This window comes from Bombus bifarius, unplaced genomic scaffold (assembly GCF_011952205.1).
Source record: "Bombus bifarius isolate JDL3187 unplaced genomic scaffold, Bbif_JDL3187 scf7180000009156_frag, whole genome shotgun sequence".
In the NCBI taxonomy this organism is placed as follows: Eukaryota; Metazoa; Arthropoda; class Insecta; order Hymenoptera; family Apidae; genus Bombus; species Bombus bifarius.
In genome coordinates this window covers 7,246-19,163 of record NW_022884936.1, presented here as the reverse complement: position 1 = coordinate 19,163, position 11,918 = coordinate 7,246, and the positions used below count along the sequence as shown (strand labels likewise).

Below are 11,918 nucleotides of genomic sequence, written 5' to 3'. Positions count from 1 at the left end.
TAGAAGCCCCACCAGAGCCTTACGCTTTAGCGGAGCAAAGCGAAGCTAAGGAGGGGGGAATGTCCCGGTGGTCGTGAGAACGCAACGAAAGGATGGTTATGCCTCACATACCTTGGTCAGCAATATGATGGCTAAGCAGTAATAGAAACCCTATGTGACCGGCATCCAGCGATAGCCCCTCCACAGGAGCCGGGTCCTTGATATAAAAAAGTACCTCTCGAGTCGTTGTAAGAACATTCTTTTCTGTGCTGTTTGACCATTCTGTATTGTTACTCTGTCAGTGTTCAATAAATTTTCTAATAACAATCAAAATTTAAGTACGAATTTCTCACCTTGCGTGCGGAACGTGAAATTACCCCGAATCGACGTGACACGGCCTTAGTGTGTTGAGAGAATGAAGAACGAATCGTGTTGATGGAAGTTTGTATGGAATATACTGATTGCTTTTAACATTCATTAGTTCCAGTTATTACCGATATTTTTGTCATTTAGTTAGGGTTTTCCCTTTAGATTACGTTGTGATAGAGAACTATTATTTGTGTATTCCTACAGAAACATACGAACTATATAAACTGTTGACACGATGTTGTGCTTTTGTATTATAGAGATAATAATAAAACCATCAAACAATCATTAATTATGTTTTTTATTATATTAATTAAGAATTGAAGATTACCTGCTTGGTGATCTTGATAATATCGTATTTTACAAATGTTGAACAAAAAAAAATGTATGATTATTTTAATCTGTTAGGGAAGTGATACATTTACACTGTACATGAGAGTGTGTGTGTAAGGGTTAGAGGGCGTCAAGGACTCAGTGGAGACAAAAGACTGTTGCCAGATGTTAGAAGAATCTAGGCTAGTCGGTTGGCAACCAGCGTGCGTGCAAGACGTTCTTAGAGAGGAATATAGGTGTATAACTGTTGTATGGGAAATATAGTCAATAATTTGTATTCCCAAATCCTCGAATTTCCTTAACATGGTAGCAGAGCGTGGTTACTAGTTTTGCAAGATATTTAGTGCGTGGTTACGATCTTGCGAGTGAGTTTTCAGTAAAGAAAAAAAAAACTTTCAGAAAAAAAAATATACTTCGAGCACGTAGGAACGCTTGAGTAAGAAAAGAAAAAAAAAAGGAATCAATTAAAATGGAGAGATCGGAAATCATGATACCTATATTCGATGGTGAGGATTATGGAATGTGGAAGCAAAGAATCACGATGTTTCTCAAATATAAGGAATGCGAGGTTGTTACAACTAGAATGAAGAACGAAAGAGACGATGAAGACTGGGACAAAAAGGATTTGAAGGCGATTAATATAATTTATAGTGCAATATCGAACAGACACTTGGAGTATGTTAGGGAAGGAAAAACGGCGTATGATATAATAAAAAGGTTCGATGAAATGTACTTGAAAGAGTCGACGGCACTGCAGATCGTATGCAGAAGGAGATTGTAAAACATAAGACTGGAGAACTACAGTGATTCAGCATCATTCTTTAACGATTTCGAAAAATTAATCAATGAATTAAAAAGTGCGGGCGCACAAGTAAGTGAGAGGGAAAAGCTGAATTACATGCTGAATACGTTACCCGAAGAATACAGCTGTAGTATCGTGGACGAAAGGCCTGGGCAATATCGGACGAACTATGAACAGTGTCGCGAGAGCCGAGGCGCCGTCGGGCCCATCAATGTGTCATCGGTCTTTTCAAGTGCATAGTTTCGTGGAAAAGACCTACGTGACCCTGGCCACGAGCGTCTGCTGAACACGTGTGCGGTGGGCCTAGGAAAAGGGCAATGGAATGCGACAACAGTCAGTCGAAAAGCAGAGCGCGAGTCGAGAACGAGAGTGCGAGTCGAGAAGCCGAGTGCGAGTCGAGCAGAGACGGAGGTTGCGAGTGGCGTTGCCGAGAGAGTGTGGATTGCGCTGTTTTCTGTACGTTTGGTATGAATAGTTCAAGTTAAGCCACAATCGTCTTCTCTGTCTGATTAACATCTCTATTGTCCACTCTTTGTGAACATATTACATCACGATATTACACAGCTACATAGCGGACATAATAGACGCATTGAAAGAAGAGGATCAAATGGTAGCGTATGTAAAAAATAAAATAGAGGTAGCAGAGAAGAAAAATAAATCCAATCGAGGAGAAAGGCAAACCAACGCCTTTTCTGCAAAAAAGGAAGGATGCTTCAGATGTGGAAGATTAGGACACTTTGCGAGAGAGTGTCAAAATGGCGTCCAAGCGGAAAGCAGTAACGGCTATTGGCATGGGCCAACACGTGGTCGAAACAGAGGAAGAGGGAACAAAGGCAATACGAGCAGAGGACGTGGAAACTTTCATCGTCAATCAACAACCGGCACGGGCGAGCATGGAAACTCAAGAGCAGGCATATGGATAGCAACGGCGCACGCAGCAAACAGCAGTGAGACGAATGAGATAAGTAAGAACGAAATAGTGTGGCTATTAGATAGCGGTTGTACTGATCACATAATTAATAATATAAATTATTTCGATAAATCTATCGACCTAAAAGAACCGGTAAATATATATTTAGGCGATAATAGACCGATAAAAGCGACAAAAGTTGGGAATGTTATAAGTTATTTTGAAGCATTCGGAAAACAAAATGAAATAAATATGAGTAAAGTATTTTACGCGAAAGAAATGTCCGCAAATTTGATTAGTTTAGGTAAACTAACAGACAATAAGAATACGGTTATTTCCAAAGGAAATATTGCGAAAGTAATAGATGAGGATAATAAACTTACAGCTGTAGCGTTCAAAGAAAATGGGACATATAGAATAAAAAGTATATTGAAAGGGAAGAAGCACTTAGTAAACAGCGCCGAACGTAGTGGTATGAGTAAAAAGGAAAGATGGCATAGGATGCTAGGACACGTAAATTTTAAATATTTAGAGATTTTGGGTAAAGAGCAGCTAGTGACTGGCATACCGAATGAATTTGAAAAGGAACTTTTGAAATGTAGGGTGTGTATAGAAAGCAAAATGCATAACTTACCTTTCAAAAATAATCGAACTAAGGCTAGGGAAATAATGGAAATTATTCATACGGACGTATGTGGTCCTTTTAAGACCACCGGATTCAATGGAGAAAAATATTTCATTTATCGATGATTATAGTAAAATAGCTAGGATCTATTGTATAAAATCAAAAGATGAGGTCTTTGATTCTTTCGTACAGTTCGTAAATGAAGCCGAAAATTTAACGGGCAAGAGGTTAAAAATATTAAGATGCGATAATGGTAAAGAATATTTAAATAATCGAATTTATAAGTTTGCTAGGGATAAAGGTATAAGAATAAATAATTGCCGAACATACGTACATGAATTAAACGGGACAGCGGAAAGGTATAATAGAACAGTGATGGACATGGCGCGTTGCTTGTTAGCGGAAGCGATAGTACATAAAAGGTACTGGCCGGAAATAGTTTGTACAGCGGCATACTTGAAAAATCGAATATTAGCGAATACTATAGAAAGAAAGACACCTTTCGAAATATTCTTCGGGAGAAAACCAAGTGTTAAAAATCTACATCTATATGGAAGTAAAGTTTTTGTAAGAAGGCCAGAACAAAAAAGAGTTTCCAAATGGGACAAGAAGGCAGATATGGGAATTCTATTAGGATATAGTGAAGTAGGATACAGAGTCTTATTAGGTGGAAAAATAACAATAGCTAGACATGTAGAGGTCATTGAGACAGACATTAAATGTATCGGTTTTGAGGAAAATTCATTAGAGGCAGATAGAAATGATAGCGAAGATAACTATTCATTGGATGGTATGGATAAGGAAGAGTTAGAAGGTAGGAAAGATGAAAATAATAGTAGTATTGAAAGCTCAAACACTCCTAGGAGATCTACAGGTATTAAGAAAACTCCAGTAAGGTATCCAGAAAAGGAAAATATTTGCGAGATTCATGCAAATTATTGTAAAGTAGATATCCCTCGTACATTTGAGGAGGCGATTGGTTGCGAAAATAACGAAGTTTGGAAACAGGCTATGGATAAGGAAATAGAATGTCTCTATAAGAATAAAACTTGGAAATTGGTAGAAAGGGTAAAAGGAAAAGAAGTATTAGATGTAAAATGGGTTTACACGAAAAAATCAGAGGACAGGTATAAGGCTAGATTAGTGGTAAGGGGATTTCAACAAAGAAACGTAGCCGATGACATATATTCTCCAGTGGCGAGTAATCAGACCTTTAAGATACTGCTATCATATTGTTGTCAAAATGGATTAATAATTGAGCAAATGGATGTAGAAACTGCCTTTTTAAATGGTGAAGTAACCTTGGAGGTATATGTAAATCAACCAAAGGGATATGCGGACGGAACGAATAGAGTTTGTAAATTATCGAAAGCGCTTTATGGGTTAAAAGAAAGTCCGAGGGACTGGTATGAGTGTTTTGATAAGTATGTGACGAGATTAGGTTTTAAAAAGAACAATATAGAGTTGTGCCTATATACTTATGGAGAGGGAGAAAATGTTGTTTATTTGTTAATATACGTAGACGATTTGTTGATTTGTAGTAAAAACAAAGGGAAGATACAAAGTGTAAAAAAATTATTAACTGATAAATTTGAAATGAAAGATTTAGGTGAAGTAAAAGAATATCTTGGAATAAATATAGAGTATGATTATTTAAAAAAATGAAATGAGATTAAGCCAAAAGAAATACATAGAATCATTAGCAAACAAATATAAATTACATAACCGCAAATTGTACTGTACACCTATGGAGACCAACTTAAAAATTGAAAAAGCTGAGATAAATAGAGAGGACATTGGTTACAAGAATTTAATTGGCGCATTGCTGTATATTAGTGTAAATACCAGACCCGATATAAGTTATAGTGTGAATTATCTGAGTAGATTTCAAGATTGTTGTAACGAGACACATTTTAAATATGCCTTGCGAATATTGAAATATTTGTACCGGACTAGAGATTTAGGGCTACATTATAAAAGAAATGAAAAATGCGAAACGATAGATTGTTGTCTTAGATGGAAGTCTAAAAAACAAAGGTGTGTGACAAAAGCGTCGACGTATGCAGAGTATGTAGCTCTATCGGAAGCGGTGAGCGAAGTAATGACTATCAGAGAACTAATGAAAATCTTCGATGTAAATGTAGACGATAACCCTGTAAAAATCTATGAGGATAACTCTGGAGTAATGAGTATAGCAAAATACGGAACTTTTACAAAAAATTCTAAACACATCGAAGTTCATTACCACTACGTTCACCAGTACGTAAAGGAAAATAAGATAAACATAATAAAAGTAAGTACAGAAGAAAACACTGCGGATATTTTTACGAAGGCACTGTGTAGAGAGAAATTTGAAAGGTTTAGGTCATGGATGAATGTAAAATAAGAGAAATGTAAAGAAAGCGATAAATGTCAAATATTTTGTTAATTCGACAAGTATGTAAATAAAATTAAGTGTACAGTATAAATGTAAGGAGGCGTGTTAGGGAGGTGATACATTTACACTGTACATGAGAGTGTGTGTGTAAGGGTTAGAGGGCGTCAAGGACTCAGTGGAGACAAAAGACTGTTGCCAGATGTTAGAAGAATCTAGGCTAGTCGGTTGGCAACCAGCGTGCGTGCAAGACGTTCTTAGAGAGGAATATAGGTGTATAACTGTTGTATGGGAAATATAGTCAATAATTTGTATTCCCAAATCCTCGAATTTCCTTATATATTCAATACGTTATGAGGGTTGCTTTAAAAAAATACGAGTTACATATTTCTTTGAAAAAAGCATGATTTTTATCGATACAATAATGTTCTTCTGTTATCGCTTTAAAGTTGAGTACTTCGTTGATTACACGAGAGAACTCGCCTACAGCAAACAAGATACGACCGTGTGTAAAGTAATTAATCTGTTTGCTCGTTACTAGCTACACATAAGGCTTGCGTAAAAAAAAATATGCATTTCAGTTCAGGCGGAGAATTATGTAGGAAGTCATTTTGTCGATCAATAACTTAGTTAATAAAAGATCAAATTTTCATGTACATAAATGTAAGTAACGTTCAAGTATTAATCATTACATACAATTTTTGTATAATTCGATATCGTGGTCACTTACATCTTACAAATGATATATAGATAATATTTATGACATACATTGGAGCTATCTTTTAGTTAACGCCATTTTTTCTTGTTTTCTCTGTACTTTTACTATTCTTCCAAAAATATCAAAGGATCGATGACTTCAAATTAAACTAGAATTGCTTCGGTATATTGTCAATCAATGGCTATTTGTATTCACATCTATATCAAAGGAAAACCGATTGCAAAATTAATTACCCTTGCAATTCCGCAATCTGAAACTATGTGTGATCGACCTTGAAGATGACAAATCTCAATGTTTGAGGTAGTACAAAAGGATGATAATTTAATTTCGCTTTATCAAACTGTACAAAATTTGTATACACATACAGAAAAAAAAACGGAGTTCAAACATTAATCAACATGAATTATCGGTTATTATTGCTGAGTAATTATTAGGATTAGAGCTTTGGAGTATCGATCGTATCGAGTTTTAACTATCGGTTTCCGCAATTTATTGTTTTTCTAAATTATGTCTGAATGGTATCAGTTTTTGAATATTTTATAGTTTACACTCCAACATACTGACGTAAGCTACCGAAAATAATTGTAAATTATGCAATATCATTTTTTTTATATTTCATAATCTAAATTTCAATCTATTTTTTGTATTTAACATCCCTTTTTTTATTGTTCGTGTTCCGTCTTGTACGTTCTTCAAAAAATCTTAATTTGTTTTTAGATAAAATCTTGTGTGAATTTACAAAAAATACGATTCTTCGTTTAATTTTTTTCCCTTATTGTCTTTACATATTTGGAGTTTAAACGCGTTTTAAGTACGTTCTTTTTTTTAATATGATTACGTAGAATTCTTATTCTGAATAAATTATTTGTTTCCGCTTCATAACTGTTTCTAAATTACAGTGCATTTAATCTTGAAATGCACAGTAACATTTTATACTTTTTACGTTCTAAGGAATTTTCAGGATCGGTTAAAAATTAAATTACAGTAATGGTAATACTCAATATTAATGTCAGACGTGGATACTTCACTGTTTTGTATAATAATTTGTTATCTTGGCATCGATCAAGGTATTTAATATACAAAGCGTACAGATTAATAAGAATTTTAATTAATCCTTCTTCTATAGTATTCACCGTTCTTTTCGAGCTCGTACCATTTCAAATAGACTTTCGAATAGATTTCAAAGATTTGTCTGTTCAAATAAAACGCGATCTTTTTTATTTCCCTATCAGTCGTCCCGTTACTGTTCCGTTGTTTCCAACAGATTGCAGATTCGTTTAAAAAACATTTGTAACGAAAAACAAACCCACTCGCAGAAATGTTATTCAATATCGCATTTATAACTTTCATAGACATCCTCCTCTCATTGCTATCATTGTAAACAGATTGAAACTTCGTTTGCAAACATTCGCGATTAAAAAAAAAAAAAGAAGAATTAATCTTAAACAATTTTATCTTGTGTTCCATTTATAATTTTCATAATTGTCTTCCCGACGTTGTATCATTTTAAATGGCTTTTTTCTATCCATCTATGTTGCAGCGAGATCAACGGTCCTAATTACTAAAGTGCACGATGTGTTCATACAAATTCACTTTTTATGAACGCGATGAAACGAAATGAAACCTAAGTAGAGATTTGTTTTCTCATCAAGTATAACGAGTTTTATACTTTGGATAGATTGCCTCGTTGTGAGAAGGTCTTAATCGTTTATAATTGCGATTAAGTAATTGCAATAAGTCATATTTTTAAGAAACGTTCTCACATGCTGTCACACACTCTAATTAGAAAAGGATCATGAAACATTCGGTTTATGATATTATTTGTTTGTAAATCTTCCTGCTTCCGGAAACTTTTTTAAATATGAAAATATTTATATACAAAATTAAATATTTTTTTCAATATCAACACTTCTTGCGTTTATGTTGTCCTAGTTAGAATTATATTATTTCGTGTATCCTGTTGCTTTTTATACGATAGTCCTCCCGTTGGCCGCGGATTCGTTATCAAGCCTGAGGCCCTCGTCACTAGTGTAACTATCGACAATAAAGGTACCCCACGCGCGACCGGACGATGGAGAACTTCAACGCAGAACCGCTACCTCCCGCGAGCCCTCCCCGGGAGGGCGCCTCGAGCTCGGACTCGGAGATTCAGACTCGACATATATATTATTATATATATTATATATACTATTATATCTATATAATATATGTATTTATATCTAAAAATATACGTACAAATATATCTATTTAAAAAAATAAAGTTGACCGTCATATATCGCCAATAATATCGCGTGCGTATAAAGAAACTAATTACATTTAATTCCTTTTTTACATTTATTTACTTTTTATTATTATTTTTTTCACAACTAATTACATTTAATTATTACATTTACATACATTTAACTATTATTACATACATTTACATACATTTAATTATTATTTTTTCATAATTATATCTCGTTTGAAATATTTTTCGACATAATTAATTGTTTCAAAAACACATATTCCAGCCTTCTAAATGATTTATTTTGCGTATTATACGAATTATTCCATCTATAAATAAATTGTTCTCTCTACGCACAAACACGCACACAGTCTGTTAATTACACGAGTTAATTGTAACATTTTTCTCGATAAGTTGACAGAGCAAGGAAAATGAGCGACGAACATACCTACAAACTAATCTACTTCAATGCCCGTGGTCGTGCCGAACATATACGGTACATATTTGCATATACTGGCATCGAGTATACCGACGAGAGGATCCCCGAAGAACTCTGGCCTGAATACAAGGATTGTAAGCGTGAAGAATCGATTTTTACTTTCATCGTTCAACTCTCAGGTATCTACCATTTACTCAAACTTTTCTGTATATAAAACTTTCGTTTCACGTGCAGGCTAAACTTACTTAAAGTAAAATTTCATACGGAATAAAGTCGAACTTTTCATTAAGTTTTGCTTCCGTAATATCGTGTTTATCGAATACCAACTTAATTCACTTACGATTCTCGAATTTTTGTGTTGCAATCTTTATTGTTTTCAATGAATCGAAGCATTTCGAATATTTTGAGAAAACCGTAAATAGGTGACTTAAAATAGGAATACAAAAATACTTCTACGTTTCTCGTTAATTTAAAAACTTTTTAGGACTTGTCGGAAAAAAAGGATAAAAAATTGAAATCAGTTCGGAAATGAACAAGAACATAGCTAAAAAGTCGAAAGAACAAAGCAGACATAAAATTCGATCTTCTGTTGCGACATTTCTATCGTAAATGGTATAATAAAAGTTTTACGCAGCATAGTCTTCGATATAATCTTATATGTCGCTTGCAAATAGAGAAACAAAAAATCAACGTAAGTCTGTAAATCAATCCTGTCGGTGTAAAACACAAAATTACGTTCGCAATAGACATTCGATTTATATTCCTTGCATTTCAATTTTCATTACAAGAACCGTGTACATTTTCTAATATTTTTTCCGTGTCTGGTATTATCTTTTATCCTTGATTTTAAAAACTTTAGGTTCTTCCCAACAGTCAAAAACACGCGATACCCTGTCCATCGTAATCGTAAGAAAAGAAAAAAGGAGAAAGAAGACATTTCTGTATTTCTTTACTAGGCCATGTTGATTAAAACCGAAATGATTTCGATTCATCTATTCACAAGAACGCAACGGCCTCGGAAGCTGTGTTGTGATTTCCTATCGATCGTTTCCCTCTACACAGTGTTCATATGAGCCATGTTTGTTCTTAGCAATGCCTTATAAAAAGCTGCCTGCGCTGGAGATAGACGGGAAACCGGTAGCGCAGAGTAACGCTGTGGCGCGATACTTGGCGAGGAAGTACGATCTAATGGGAAAGAACGAATGGGATGCGATGATATGCGACGTGCTCGTCGATACTCTTGGAGATTTGAAGCAAGGTGAGTAACTGATGAGATGACTTTGCATTTGTCTCACCACAGAGACAGACGTTCAAGAATTCATTGTGAAAAGACGAGTACAAACAAGATACGTATGTCTTTCCGTTAAGCGAATGTTACAGTTTGTTTGCAAAAGTCAGTTTTTAGATTATAGAATCGTAGATAGAATTTAGAGGATAGAAACTTTTAGTAGTCACTTTTAGTTTAGTAAATTCTTATCGACAATAAGCAGACTACGTTATGATACAACGATTCCAACTGAAGATTTCTATCGACATCACGAATTCGATGGCTTCCAAAAATCGTGTCTTTACACCGCCAACGTAACGTCACGCCAGTCGAATCGAAAAATTATTACTAGACAGAGAAGGTGAACAATAAACGAGGTAAATAGGCTACCGATTGAATAATATCATAACGATCGTATCTCTGGTTTTTGCTTGTCTTTTATATTTGTTTCAAATGTATAAAATATAATCGTATCGATATCGTCCACGATTAAAGCCATCCATCCGCCATCGACGAGGAACGAACGATTATATTTTATCATTTATGCGAATCCTTCTCTTCTCTTCTTTCTCTATTTACGCCCCTCGCCTTGCTTCGTACCGCCGATGATTCACAATTCGATGCACCTGAACAGCTGGAACGTCGCAGATTTTTCCGTACGATAACAAACGTGTTTTTGATGGCCTGCTTTAAACCGTGACGATCGCCATGACGTGCATCAATTGTCGAATGATGTAGTGCGACGATACTCCTACGCAACTTTTTTTTACGCTGTTTTTTCCTCTATTTTTTCTTCCTGTGTGTTATCACATGATCATGAGATACCTGTATAGAAGATGCAAAGAGTCTGTGAAGAATTTACAGATATTTAAGATTATCATAATGTTTAAGCAAAAGCTAAGACGCAAAATATTGCTCAAGATGTAATTATGTAATATTTACTCAATTTCTAGAAGACTGTTTATATCTTGTTGTTATTCTTGATATGGAGATAAATATAGTATACTTTATTAAGACCTAGATAAAAGACTTTTTTCTCGTTTCTCTTCTCTTACTTAATCACTAAGAGTTATATAACGTTTATTCGATAATTCTGCTTCTCCTGACCTTTCCACAAATGGTTGTTTATATCTCGACATTCTTGGTACTTTTAATCAAATTTTAATAACAGTACTTTACTCGTCAGAAGTAAATAAAAAAGCTCTAAGTAGAAGCAAGGATTTACTTACCTTTCCTTTCTCGAATCTCAGTTAGCAATGTTGTTCCTCTTGAAAGATTTTCCAAGTTTCCAAGACAATTTCCACGCTGGTAACATTGTATATATTTCAAGTATCGTGAACCACAGGAACTTGTTGAGGCAATATTGAAGAAAGCAAAGAGAATGAAGAAATTGTAGGAACTATGAGAGGCTACTCCTTCTTTCACAACTTATTTTCTCTTCGTTTGGGGGGAAAAACACAAATGAACGTAACGGTTGGTTTCAGCTATCTGCTACTATCGCATGGAGGAGAATCCTGAAAAGAAGGAAGCGAGGAAGAATCAACTTTTGAACGAAACAATACCATTTTACTTGACTAAATTCGACCAGATTATTGGCGAAAATGAAGGATATATCATTCCTTCTACCGTAAGATTTTTTATCCAAATTTAATGTTAAAATTTTTAGTCTTTGTGCAAACTGGGCCATGTTGTCCATAAAAAATTATTGAAACTTTGTTGCGACAAGACAGCTTTAATTGTTGAGAGCAGAGTGTATCTTTAAAATTCATTCCTGTTAGTTTATGTACAAATGAATTTGCCAAGATTTTCACCTTTAAGATAATTATTCATGTATCTTCCTCATCAAGTTTGATAGAAATTATTACTATCGTAATCAAAGCA

At 34.7% G+C, this 11,918-nt stretch overlaps 1 long non-coding RNA gene across 2 annotated transcripts; it reads right to left on the bottom strand.

Annotated features, from left to right (window-relative positions):
• Positions 1-10,337: 10,337 nt before the first annotated feature.
• On the bottom strand, positions 10,338-11,019 carry LOC117214110. 2 transcript variants are annotated; one of them, XR_004488782.1, is made up of 2 exons: positions 10,980-11,019; positions 10,338-10,884 (listed from the first exon to the last, which is right to left on the bottom strand). It is a non-coding gene; the product is annotated as an uncharacterized LOC117214110 (long non-coding RNA). The 2 variants fall into 2 exon arrangements; XR_004488781.1 differs by having other exon boundaries at positions 10,338-10,862; positions 10,980-11,018.
• Between the last annotated feature and the right edge of the window lie 899 nt (positions 11,020-11,918).